Here is a 14,322-nt window from a genome sequence, read left to right on the forward strand (position 1 = left end):
AAGTTCAAAATAGATCAGTCAAAGAAAGGGTTCTTGCCTGTGTTACAAGGTGTGAAGTGTAGTCAGACCCAATGGCCGACCACTGCAGAAGATAGAGAGAAAATGAAACTCATTCCCTATGCCCCAGCCATAGGTTCTATCATGTATGCAATGCTTTGTACTAGACCTCATATGTGCCTTGCTATAAGTTTAGCAGGGAGGTACCAAAGTAATCCAGGAGTGGATCACTGGACAGCGGTCAAGAACATCCTGAAATACCTGAAAAGGACTAAGGATATGTTTCTCGTTTATGGAGGTGACAAAGAGCTTGTCATAAATGGTTACGTCGATGCAAGTTTTGACACTGATCCGGATGACTCTAAGTCACAAACCTAATATGTATTTATATTGAATGGTGGAGCTGTCAGTTGGTGCAGTTCCAAGCAGAGCGTCTGATGCGTCTCCAACATATCTATAATTTTTGATTGTTACATGCTATTATATTATCTATTTTGGATGTTAATGGGCTTATTTATACACTTTTATATTATTTTTGGGACTAACCTATTAACCGGAGGCCTAGCCCAATTGTTGTTTTTTTGCCCATTTCAGTGTTTCACCGAAAAGGAATATCAAACGGAGTCCAAACGGAATGAAACCTTCAGGAGCGTTATTTTTGGAACAAACGTGATCCAGGAGACTTGGAGTGGACGTCAAGAAACAATCGAGGAGGCCACGAGGAAGGGGGGCGCGCCCACCCCCCTGTGGCGCGCCCTCCACCCTTGTGGGCCCCTTGTTGCTCCACCGACCTACTTCTTCCTCCTATATATATATCCATATACCCCACAAACATCCAGGAGCACCACGAAACCCTATTTCCACCGCCGCAACCTTCTGTACCCAAGAGATCCCATCTTGGGGCCTTTTCCGGAGCTCCGCTGGAGGGGGCATTGATCACGGAGGGCCTCTACATCAACTCCATGTCCCCTCCGAAGATGTGTGAGTAGTTTACTTCAGACCTTCGGGTCCATAGCTAGTAGCTAGATGGCTTCTTCTCTCTCTTTGGATCTCAATACAAAGTTCTTCTCGATTCTCTTGGAGATCTATTCGATGTAATCTTATTTTGCGGCGTGTTTGTCGAGATCTGATGAATTGTGGGTTTATGATCAAGTCTATCTATTTACAATATTTGAATCTTCTCTTAATTCTTTTATGTATGATTGGTTTATCTTTGCAAGTCTCCTCGAATTATCAGTTTGGTTTGCCCTACTAGATTGATCTTTCTTGCAATGGGAGAAGTGCTTAGCTTTGGGTTCAATCTTGCGGTGCTCGATCCCAGTGACAGAAAGGGAAACAACACGTATTGTATTGTCGCCATCGAGGATAAAAAGATGGGGTTTACATCATATTGCATGAGTTTATCCCTCTACATCATGTCATCTTGCTTAAGGTGTTACTCTATTCTTATGAACTTAATACTCTAGATGCATGCTGGATAGCGGTCGATGTGTGGAGTAATAGTAGTAGATGCAGGCAGGAGTCAGTATACTAGTCACAGACGTGATGCCTATATACATGATCATACCTAGATATTCTCATAATTATTCGCTTTTCTATCAATTGCTCGATAGTAATTCGTTCACCCACCATAATACTTATGCTATCTTGAGACAAGCCACTAGTGAAACCTATGCCCCCCGGGTCTATTCTCCATCATACAAGTTTCCAATCTATTTTATTTTGCAACTTTACTTTCAATCTATATCATAAAAATACCAAAAATATTTATCTTATTATTATCATCTCTATCAGATCTCACTCTTGCAAGTGGCCGTGAAGGGATTGACAACCCCTTTATGGCGTTGGTTGCGAGGTTCTTATTTGTTTGTGTAGGTACGAGGTGACTCGCGCATGGTCTCCTACTGGATTGATACCTTGGTTCTCAAAAACTAAGGGAAATACTTACGCTGCTTTACTGCATCACCCTTTCCTCTTCAACGGAAAACCAACGCAGTGCTCAAGAGGTAGCAGCGTCGTGGCGGGATCTATGTGTGAAGCGGAGTACATAGATGCTTCGGAAGCAGCAAATGAAGGAGTCTGGATGAAGGAGTTCATATACGATCTAGGTGTAATACCTAGTGCATCGGGTCCAATAAAAATCTTTTGTGACAATACTGGAGCAATTGCCTTGGCGAAGGAATCCAGATTTCACAAGAGAACCAAACACATCAAGAGACGCTTTAATTCCATCCGCGATCAAGTCAAGGAGGGAGACATAGAGATTTCCAAGATACATACGGATCTGAATGTTGTAGACCCGTTGACTAAGCCTCTATCATGAGCAAAACATGATCAACACCAACACTCCATGTGTGTTAGAATCATTACTATGTAATATAGATTATTGACTCTAGTGCAAGTGGGAGACTGAAGGAAATATGCCCTAGAGGCAATAATAAAGTTGTTATTTATATTTCCTTATATCATGATAAATGTTTATTATTCATGCTAGAATTGTATTAACCAGAAAATTAGTACATATGTGAATACATAGACAAACAGAGTGTCCCTTGTATGCCTCTACTTGACTAGCTCGTTAATCAAAGATGGTTAAGTTTCCCGACCATAGACATGTGTTGTCATTTGATGTACGGGATTACATCATTAGAAAATGATGTGATGGACAAGACCCATCCGTTAGCTTAGCATTAGTTTTGTTGCTATTGCTTTCTTCATGACTTATACATATTCCTCTGACTATGAGATTATGCAACTCCCGAATACCAGAGGAACACTTTGTGTGGTATCAAACATCACAACGTAACTAGGTGATTATAAAGATGTTCTACAGGTGTCTCCGATGGTGTTTGTTGAGTTGGCATAGATCGAGATTAGGATTTGTCACTCCGTGTATCAGAGAGGTATCTATGGGCCCTCTCAGTAATGCACATCACTATAAGCCATGCAAGCAATGTGGCTGATGAGTTAGTTACGAGATGATGCATTACGGAATGAGTAAAGAGACTTGCTAGTAACGAGATTGAACTAGGTATGAAGATACCGATGATCGAATCTCGGACAAGTAACATACCGATGACAAAGGGAATAACGTATGTTGTTATGCGGTTTCACCGATAAAGATCTTCCTAGAATATGTAGGGACCAATATGAGCATCCAGGTTCTGCTATTGGTTATTGATCGAAGATGTGTCTCGGTCATGTCTACATAGTTCTCGAACCCGTAGGGTTCGCACGCTTAACGTTCGGTGACGATTTGTATTATGAGTTATGTGATTTGATGACCGAAGTTTGTTCGGAGTCCCAGATAAGATCACGGACATGACGAGGAGTCTCGAAATGGTCGACGGGTAAAGATTCATATATTGGAAGGTTGCACTTGGACATAGGAATGGTTCCGAGTGGTTCGGGCATTTTTCCGGAGTACCGAGAGGTTACCGAAACCCCCCGGGGAAGTTAATGGGCCTTTGTGGGCTTTAGTGGAGAGAGGGAAGAAGGGCCATGAGGTGGCGCGTGCCTCCCCCCTGCCCAAACCGAATTGGACAAGGGGTGGGGATGCATGCCCCTCCTTCCTTCTCCTTCTCCCCTCCTTCATTTCCCTCCGGTGGAAGAAAGGAAAAGGGGGGAGAATCCTACTTGGACTAGGAGTCCAAGTAGGACTCCCCCCCAGCGCGCCCAACCTGGCCGGCCTCCTCTCTCCCTCCCTCCTTTATATACGTGGCCAGGGGGCACTCCAATAGCACAACGGACAATCTCTTAGCCGTGTGCGGTGCCCTCCTCCACAGTTCTGAAGGAAATATGCCCTAGAGGCAATAATAAAGTTGTTATTTATATTTCCTTATATCATGAAAAATGTTTATTATTCATGCTAGAATCATATTAACCAGAAACTTAGTACATGTGTGAATACATAGACAAAACAGAATGTCCCTAGTATGCCTCTACTTGACTAGCTCGTTAATCAAAGATGGTTAAGTTTCCTGACCATAGACATGTGTTGTCATTTGATGAACGGGATCACATCATTAGGAGAATGATGTGATGGACAAGACCCGTCCGTGAGCTTAGCATTATGATCGTCGAGTTTTATTGCTATTGCTTTCTTCATGAATTATACATGTTCCTTTGACTATGAGATTATGCAACTCCCGAATACCGGAGGAACACATTGTGTGCTATCAAACGTCACAACGTAACTAGGTGATTATAAAGATGCTCTACAGATGTCTCCGAAGGTGTTTGTTGGGTTGGCATAGATTGAGATTAGAATTTGTCACTCCGTGTATCGGAGAGGTATCTCTGGGCCCTCTCGGTAATGCACATCACTGTAAGCCTTGCAAGCAATGTGACTAATGAGTTAGTCACAGGATGATGCATTACATAACGAGTAAAGAGAATTGTCGGTAACGATATTGAACTAGGTATGATGATACCGATGATCGAATCTCGGGCAAGTAATATATCGATGACAAAGGGAACAACGTATGTTGTTATGCGGTTTGACCGATAAAGATCTTCGTAGAATATGTAGGAGCCAATATGAGCATCCAGGTTCCGCTATTGGTTATTGACCGGAGATGTGTCTCTATTGGAATTTTTCATCGATTACCCTCTCAAGAAATCATCGGAAGGCCATTCACACGCCCGAACCTCCGCGGTGCGCGGCAAATTATTCTTAGGCTTCGGTGCCTTTTCCTTCAAGCTTTGGCTCAATGAGCCCCTCAATAGTCTCCTCATCATTTTCTGAAAAATTCTGAAATTTTTAGTAACTTCAAAATAAAAGTAAACCAAACTCAATAATATTGATAGCAACTACTCATACAAGTGCCTAGGGCCTATATCATGCATCAAAACTACTTTTGACCATATAAATTTGACATGCAAGCTCAAGAACAGTGTCACCTAAGCAGCAAAAATTTGCAATGAATAAAGCACCAGAACAAAAACTAATTGGACCAATGGAGGAGTCACATACCAAGAAACAAACTCCCCAAGCAGTTTTGTGAGAGATGCTTTGAGCAAGGAGATCGAAAATGGCAGCAAAGTGAGCTAGAACTCGTGCTTGAGCTGGATATTCGTGTTTGTGGGAGGAAGATGAAGTGTGTGGGTGCAGGAATAAGTGGAGGAGGGCCACCATGGGCCCACAAGGCAGGGGGGCGCGCCCAGGGGGTAGGGCACGCCCTCCACCCTCGTGGGCAGGTGGTTGACCCCCCTGCTGTGTTCTCAGTGCCAAATATTCTAGAAAAAAATCATATTTAAATTTCAGGGCATTTGGAGAACTTTTATTTTCGGGGTATTTTTATATGGCACGGATAATCAGATAACAGACAGAAAAATATTTATTTTTATTTTCTTTAATATAAATAACAGAAAGTAAAAGTGGGGTACAGAAGGTTGTGCCTTCTAGTTTCATCCGTCTCATGATCATCAAAAGGAATCCTCTAACAAGGTTGATCAAGTCTTGTTAACGAACTCATTCCGAATAACATGGAACCGGAGAAATTTCGAATAACACTATGTTACCTCAACGGGGATATGCACATCCCCAAAAATAAGAATATCATATTTCTTCTTGACGGTAGGAAGAGGAAATTCAAAACCTCCAAATATAATCGATGGAATTTTTCCAATAGTTTCATCATAAGTATCATGCATAGCAGAAGTAGCATCATCAATAACATGTGACATATCAGAACGAATAGCAGAAGAAGGTATAGGTGTCGCAAACTTACTCATAACAGAAGGTGAATCAAGTGCAGAGCTAGATGGCAGTTCCTTACCTCCCCTCGTAGTTGAGGGATAGATCTTGGTTTTTGGATCTCTTAAGTTCTTCATAATGATAAGCAGATATATATCCCAAGTGACTCAAAGAATAGAGCTATGCTCCCTGGCAACGACGCCAGGAAATAGTCTTGATAACCCACAAGTATAGGGGATCGCAACAGTTTTCGAGGGTAGAGTATTCAACCCAAATTTGTTGATTCGACACAAGGGGAGCCAAAGAATATTCTCAAGTATTAGCAGCCGAGTTGTCAATTCAACCACACCTGGAAACTTAATATCTGCAGCAAAGTGTTTAGTAGCAAAGTAATATGATAGTAGTGATAACGGTAACAAATGGTAACGGTAGTAAAAGCAATTTTTTTGGTATTTTGTAGTGATGATAGCAATAGCAACGGGAAAGTAAATAAGAAAAGAACAATATGTGGAAAGCTCGTAGGCAATGGATCAGTGATGGAGAATTATGCCGGATGCGGTTCATCATGTAACAGTCATAACCTAGGGTGACACAGAACTAGCTCCAGTTCATTGATATAATGTAGGCATGTATTCTGAATATAGTCATACATGCTTATGGAAAAGAACTTGCATGACATATTTTGTCCTACCCTCCCGTGGAAGCGGGGTCCTTACGGAAACTAAGGGATATTAAGGCCTCCTTTTAATAGAGAACCGGAACAAAGCATTAACACATAGTGAATACATGAACTCCTCAAACTATGGTCATCACCGGTAAGTATCCCGATTATTGTCACTTCGGGTTTAACGGATCATAACACATAATAGGTGACTATAGACTTGCAAGATAGGATCAAGAACACTCATATATTGATGAAAACATAATAGGTTCAGATCTGAAATCATGGCACTCGGGCCCTAGTGACAAGCATTAAGCATAGCAAAGTCATAGCAACATCAATCTCAGAACATAGTGGACACTAGGGAGCAAACCCTAACAAAACTAACTCGATTACATGATAGATCCCATCCAACCCATCACCGTCCAGCAGGCGTATGATGGAATTACTCACGCACGGAGGTGAGCATCATGAAATTGGTGATGGAGGATGGTTGATGATGACGATGGCGACAGATTCCCCTCTCCGGAGCCCCTAATGGACTCCAGATCAGCCCTCCCGAGAGGTTTTAGGGCTTGGCGGCGGCTCCGTATCGTAAAACGCGATGATTTCTTCTCTTTGATTTTTTTCTCCCCGAAACACAATATATGGAGTTGGAGTCGGAGAGGCAACAGGGGGCCCACGAGGTAGGGGGCACGCCTCCCCCCACCCTCGTGGAGAGGTGGTGGGCCCCCTGGCCTTCATGTTTTGCAGGTATTTTTCTTATTTTATGAAAAGTGTCTTCATGAAGTTCCAGGTCATTCCGAGAACGTTTGCTCCTGCACATAAATAACACCATGGTAATTCTGCTGAAAACAACGTCAGTCCGGGTTACTTCCATTCAAATCATGCAAGTTAGAGTCCAAAACAAGGGCAAAAGTGTTTGGAAAAGTAGATACGTTGGAGATGTATCAGTGATGCAGCAAAGTAGCGTAAGTATTTCCCCTAGTTTTTGAGAACCAAGGTATCAATCCATAAGGAGACTACACGCAAATCGCCTAGTACCTGCACAAACAAATAAGAACCTTGCAACCAACGCGATAAAGGGGTTGTTAATCCCTTCACGGCCACATGCAAAAGTGAGATCTGATAAAGATAATAAGATAAATATTTTTGGTATTTTTGTATAGATTGGAAAGTAAAGATTGCAAAATAAATAGTAAACTGGAATTGTAGATTGGAAACTTATATGATGTAAAGTAGACCCGGGGGCCATAGGTTTCACTAGTAGCTTCTCTCAAGATAGCATATATTACGTGGGTGAACAAACTACTACCGAGCAATTGATAGAAAAGCGCATAGTTATGAGAATATCTAGGCATGATCATAAACATAGGCATCACGTTCGTGTCAAGTAGACCGAAACGATTCTGCATCTACTACTATTACTCCACACATCGACCGCTATCCAGCATGCATCTAGAGTATTAAGTTCATAAGAACAGAGTAACGCATTAGGCAAGATGACATGATGTAGAGGGATAAACTCAAGCAATATGGTGTAAACCCCATCTTTTTATCCTCGATGTCAACAATACAATATGTGTTGGTTCCCTTTCTGTCACTGGGATCGAGCACCGCAAGATTGAACCCAAAGCTAAGCACTTCTCCCATTGCAAGAAAGATCAATCTAGTAGGCCAAACCAAACTGATAATTCGAAGAGGCTTGCAAAGATATCAAATCATGCATATAAGAATTCAGAGAAGAATCAAATATTGTTCATAGATAAACTTGATCATAAACCCACAACTCATCGGATCTCGGCAAACACACCGCAAAAAGGATTACATCGAATAGATCTCCAAGAACATTGAGGAGAACTTTGTATTGAAGATCAAAGAGAGAGAAGAAGCCATCTAGCTAATAGCTATGGAGCCGAGGGTCTGTGGTAAACTACTCACACATCATCGAAGAGGCTATGGTGTTGATGTAGAAGCCCTCCGTGATCGAATCCCCCTTCGGCAGATTGCCGGAAAAGGTCCCCAGATGGGATCTCACGGGTACAAAAGGTTGCGGCGGTGGAAAAGTGGTTTCGTGGCTCCCCTGGATGTTTTCAGGGTATAAGAGTATATATAGGCGAAAGAAGTAGGTCGGTGGAGCTACGAGGGGCCCATGAGGGTGGGGACGCGCCTGCCCCCCTGGGTGCGCCGCCCTACCTCGTGGCGGCCTCATTGCTTCCTTGACCTCCACTCTAAGTCTCCTGGATTGCGTTTGTTCCAAAAAAGATCCTCGCGAAGGTTTCATTCCGTTTGGATTTCGTTTGTTATTCCTTTTCTGCGAAACACTGAAATAGGCAAAAAACAACAATTTGCAGTGGGCCTTCGGTTAATAGGTTAGTCCCAAAAATAATATAAAAGTGCATAATAAAACCCATTAAACATCCAAAACAAATAATATAATAGCATGGAACAATCAAAAATTATAGATACGTTGGAGACGTATCAAGGATCCCCAAGCTTAATTCCTGCTCGTCCTCGAGTAGGTAAATGATAAAAACAGAATTTTTGATGTGGAATGCTACCTAATATAATTTTCAATGTAATTTTCTTTACTGTGGCATGAATATTCAGATCCGAAAGATTCAAGACAAAAGTTTAATATTGACATAAAAATAATAATACTTCAAGCATGCTAACCAAGCAATTATGTCTTATCAAAATAACATAGCCAAAGAAAGTTTATCCCTACAAATAGTTTGGCCATGCTTCATTTTCGTCACACAAAATGCTCCCATCATGCACAACCCTGATAACAAGCCAAGCAATTGTTTTGTACTTAGCCTTTTCAAACTCCTTCAATTTTCATGCAATATATGAGCGCGAGCCATGGACATAGCACTATGGGTGGAATAGAATATGATGATGGAGGTTGTGTGGGAAGACAAAAAGGGGAGAAAGTCTCACATTGACGCAGCTAATCAACGGGCTATGGAGATGCCCATCAATTGATGTCAATGCAAGGAGTAGGGATTGCCATGCAATGGATGCACTAGAGCTATAAATATATGCAAGCTCAACAAAAGAAACTAAGTGGGTGTGCATCCAACTTGCTTGCTCACTGAGGGAGTCCTGGACTAAGGGGTCCTCGGGCGTCCGGCATGTTATCTATGGGCCGGACTGATGGGCTGTGAGGACATGAAGACCGAAGACTGTACCCGTGTCCGGATGGGACTCTCCTTGGCGTGGAAGGAAAGCTTGGCGAACAGCTATGAAGATTCCCTCTTATGTAACCGACTCTATGTAACCCTAGATCCCCCCCGGTGTCTATATAAACCGGAGGGTGTAGTCCAGAAAGGATATACTCAATACCTTAGTCATACATGCTAGACTTCTAGGGTTTAGCCATTACGATCTCGTGGTAGATCAACTCTTGTAATACTCATACCCATCAATATCAATCAAGCAGGACGTAGGGTATTACCTCCATCAAGAGGGCCCGAACCTGGGTAAAACTTCGTGTCCCCTGTCTCATGTTACCATCAACCTTAGATGCACAGTTCGGGACCCCCTACCTGAGATCCGCCGGTTTTGACACCGACATTGGTGCTTTCATTGAGAGTTCCTCTGTGCTGTCGCTGACAGGTTCGATGGCACCTTCGATCCTCAGTAACGACGCTGTCTACGGAGAAACTTTCCTCCCTGGGCAGATATTCATGTTCGGTGGCTTCGCACTGTGGGCGAACTCGTTTGGCCATCTGGAGCAGATCAGAAGCTACGCCCTGGCCATCAGGTTAGATTGGAGAGCTTGAACTACGTCACGGACATCCGTGGAGACTTCATCTTCATCAGACGCGATTCCGCGGTGGCCGCTCCCGGTCACCCCGATGATCATGACCTAAATCTGTCATCGGGCCGCATCCAGGAGATCACTCCTGTAACCGCTCTGGCCCTAGAACCGGAGCAGGCCGTGCCATCTGGAGACAAAAGGATTAATGCCACCTCGGAGACTGCAGATTCCACGGTGTTGGAGCCGTACATGGACCGGGTCTCACACAAGGCCTATACCACCGGAACGCCGGACTCGTCTCTGGCCGCAGGTTCTGAACCGCGCGAGCCCGCGGACACCAAGCTTGATCGTTTATCGATCTTAAAATTCAGTGCCGCAGACATCTTCCAGCACTCGCCTTTGGGTGATATGCTGAACTCATTAGAAAACATGTCCTTGGCAGAGGACCCACAGCCGAACTATATCCGGCTCGAACTAGGGGCTGACGATGGAGAATTTTATGTCCCACCCGCCACCCACTTCATAGCCACGATCGAGGATTTGACTGACGAACTTGATTACGACTCTGAGGACATCGATGGTATGGACGACGATGCTGGAGAAGAGGAGGCCCAGAACCCGCCGTTCACCGGACGCTGGATGATCACTTCCTCGTATGACGTATACATGGTGGAGGCACCAAAGGAGCACATCGGCGACGATAAGGAAGACCCAGTTGAGGATAAACCTTCCGAAATACAGTCAAAGCGCCATCGTCAGCGGCACCACTCTAAGTCACGCTGCAGTACAGATAGCAACGCCGGCATAGGAGAAGATGGCACTCTGGAAGGTGCCGAAGACAACGAAGACCCCGTCAATAAAGCAAACGAACAAGATGAACGGTAAGATGAGCAGGTTAGCCCTATTAAACAGACCAAGCACGAAGATTCGGAGGACGACAATTACCTCCCGCTCTCCGAAGATGAGGTGAGCCTCGGCACCGAAAATTTCATCGTGCCCGAGGAACCTCTCGAGCAGGAGCACTTCAAGCACCAGCTAATAGCCTTGGCAAGGAGCCTGAAAAAGAAGCAGCAGCAGCTTCAAGCTGATCAGGATCTGCTCAATGACAAATGGACGGATGTCCTAGCAGCTGAAGAATACGGCCTCAAGCTCCCAACTAAAAGCTACCCTAAGCGCAAATTGCTACCTCAGTTCAACGAGGAGGCGCCGGAGTACATACCAGAACCGCACAATATGGCCGATTGACCACCACGTGGTCGGGACAAAACGGCAACTCATGCCGAACACCAGCCCGCCCCGCCTCATCACTCAGGTAGAGGTAAATTATCCCACAGACATACATATGACCTCCGGCAGACGCTGAACAATAAAACATGACACACCAGATCAATCTACGGATCACGAGGATGCGCCTCGACATGCGACAACGGCCACCTATTCGGACGTGACAAACCCACTCATGGGCGGGCTGAATACCGCAGACGGACTCTATCAGAGCCGCGCCATGATACGGCCCGATACAGAGGCCCCGCAAATCCTCATTGCTTCACCGATGAGGTCCTAGATCACGAATTCCTAGAAGGATTCAAGCCCGTGAACGTAGAATCATATTATGGAACCATGGACCCCGCGGTATGGATCGAGGACTTCATTCTCCACATCCATATGGCCCGCCGAGATGACCTCCACGCCATAAAATACCTCCCTCTAAAACTCAAAGGGCCAGCTCGGCATTGGCTAAACAGTCTGCCTGAAAATTCCATTGGCAGCTGGGAGGACTTGGAAGAGGCTTTCCTCGATAACTTCCAAGGTACATATGTTCGACCACCGGACGGTGATGACTTAAGCCATATAGTTCAGTAGCCCGGAGAGTCCGCCAGGAAATTCTGGACAAGGTTCTTAACTAAAAAGAACCAAATTGTCGATTGTCCGGACGCCGAAGCTCTAGCAGCTTTCAAGCATGGCATCCGCGACGAATGGCTCGCTCGCCACCTCGGCCAAGAAAAGCCAAAATCCATGGCAGCCCTCACGGCACTCATGACCCACTTTTGTGCGGGCGAGGACAGTTGGTTGGCCCGTAGCAAAAACAATGCAAGCGACGCCGGCACCCCTGAAGTTCAAAGCAACAAAGACAAGTCTCGACGCAATAGATACAAGCGCCGAAACAACAGTGACAACACCGATGATAGGGCGGTCAACGCGGGATTCAGCGGCTCTAAGTCCGATCAGCGGAAGAAGCCGTTCCAAAAGAAATATTCGGGACCATCCAGCTTGGACCGCATACGTGATCGTCTGTGCCAGATTCACGGCACCCCCGACAAGCCTCCTAATCATACAAATAAAGAGTGCTGGGTGAGGGAGTCCTAGATTAGGGGGTGTTCGGGTAGCCGGACTATACCTTCAGCCGGACTCCTGGACTATGAAGATACAAGATTGAAGACTTCGTCCCGTGTTCGGATGGGACTTTCCTTGGCGTGGAAGGCAAGCTTGGCAATGCGGATATTCAAGATCTCCTACCATTGTAACCGACTCTGTGTAACCCTAACCCTATCCGGTGTCTATATAACCCGGAGGGTTGTAGTCCGTAGGCAATCAACTCCATACACAACAATCATACCATAGGCTAGCTTCTAGGGTTTAGCCTCCTTGATCTCATGGTAGATCTACTCTTGTACTACCCATATCATCAATATTAATCAAGCAGGAGTAGGGTATTACCTCCATCGAGAGGGCCCGAACCTGGGTAAAACAAAGTGTTCCCTGCCTCCTGTTCCATCCGGCCTTGACGCACAGTTCGGGACCCCTTACCCGAGATCCGCCGGTTTTGACAGCGACATTGGTGCTTTCATTGAGAGTTCCTCTGTGTCGTCGCCTTTAGCCCCGATGGCTCCTTTGATCATCAACAACGATGCAGTCCAGGGCGAGACTTTTCTCCCCGGACAGATCTTCGTCTTCGGCGGCTTCGCACTGCGGGTCAATTCGTTTGGCCACCTTGAGCAGATCGAAAGCTACGCCCCTGGCCATCAGGTTAGGTTTGGAAGCCTAAACTACACGGCTAACATCCGCGGGGACTTGATCTTCGACGGATTCAAGCCACAACAAGGCGCGCCGCACTGTCTCGATGGGCATGATACAGCTCTGCCGCCGAGCAGCGCCTTGGAGGCCGCACACGCATCGGTTCCGACCATTGATTTGGAGCCTACTGCGCCGATCGAGGATCAGCGGTTGGACGCTGCCTCAGGGGCTGCGATCTCAGAGGCGATCGAGCCGAACTCCAGCCCCGCACTCCACATGGCCCGTGACTCCGAGGAGCCGGATTCCTCTCCGAACTCCGAGCCCCCCGCGCCCCTGCCGATCGAATCCGATTGGGCGCCGATAATGGAGCTCACCACCGCGGACATCTTTCAGCACTCTCCCTTCGGCGACATCTTGAATTCTCTTAAGTCTCTCTCTTTATCAGGAGAGCCCTGGCCGGACTACGGTCCGCAAGGTTGGGATACGGACGATGAAGAAATTCAAAGCCCACCCACCACCCACTTGGTAGCCACTATCGACAATTTAAACGACGTGCTCAACTTCGACTCCGGAGACATCGACAGCATGGATGACGATGCAGGAGATACCGACGACCAACGCCCATAGGGAATTGGACAGCCACCTCATCTCACGATGTGTACATGGTGGCCACCCCAAAAGGAAGCGACAACGAGGAAACCCAAGCCCCGCCTCGACAAAAACCCAGCCATAGAGCAGGACGACCTCACGCCAAATAAACCTATGGAGCAGAAGAATCTCCATGAGAGGCTCGTTGCAACTGCATGCAGCCTAAAAAAGCAGAAGCGAAAAACAGCGGAAGATGCACTCCGGATCAGATGGAGCAAGGTAATCAATGCCACAGATAAGTACGGTGATAGTCGCCGCACTAAAAGCTATCCGAAAAGAAAGCTACTGCCTGAATTCGACGAAGAGGCCTTAGAGCCCTCGCATTCAAAAAATGAAAAAGCCACACGGTCGGATAGACGACCCCATAAAGCGGCAAGCGGCGCCGCACCTAAATCGGAATGCGACCCTCTTAAGGATTCGCATCATGGCCCAGTCAGGTCCATTTACGGGCCAAGAAAGCAAGCTCCCGTAAGCAACGCTATGAAGCCATCATCAGAATCCGGCACACCCAAATACAGGGGCGCCGCACACCCTCTA

This window comes from Triticum urartu, chromosome 2, assembly GCF_003073215.2.
Source record: "Triticum urartu cultivar G1812 chromosome 2, Tu2.1, whole genome shotgun sequence".
Taxonomy (NCBI): Eukaryota; Viridiplantae; Streptophyta; class Magnoliopsida; order Poales; family Poaceae; genus Triticum; species Triticum urartu.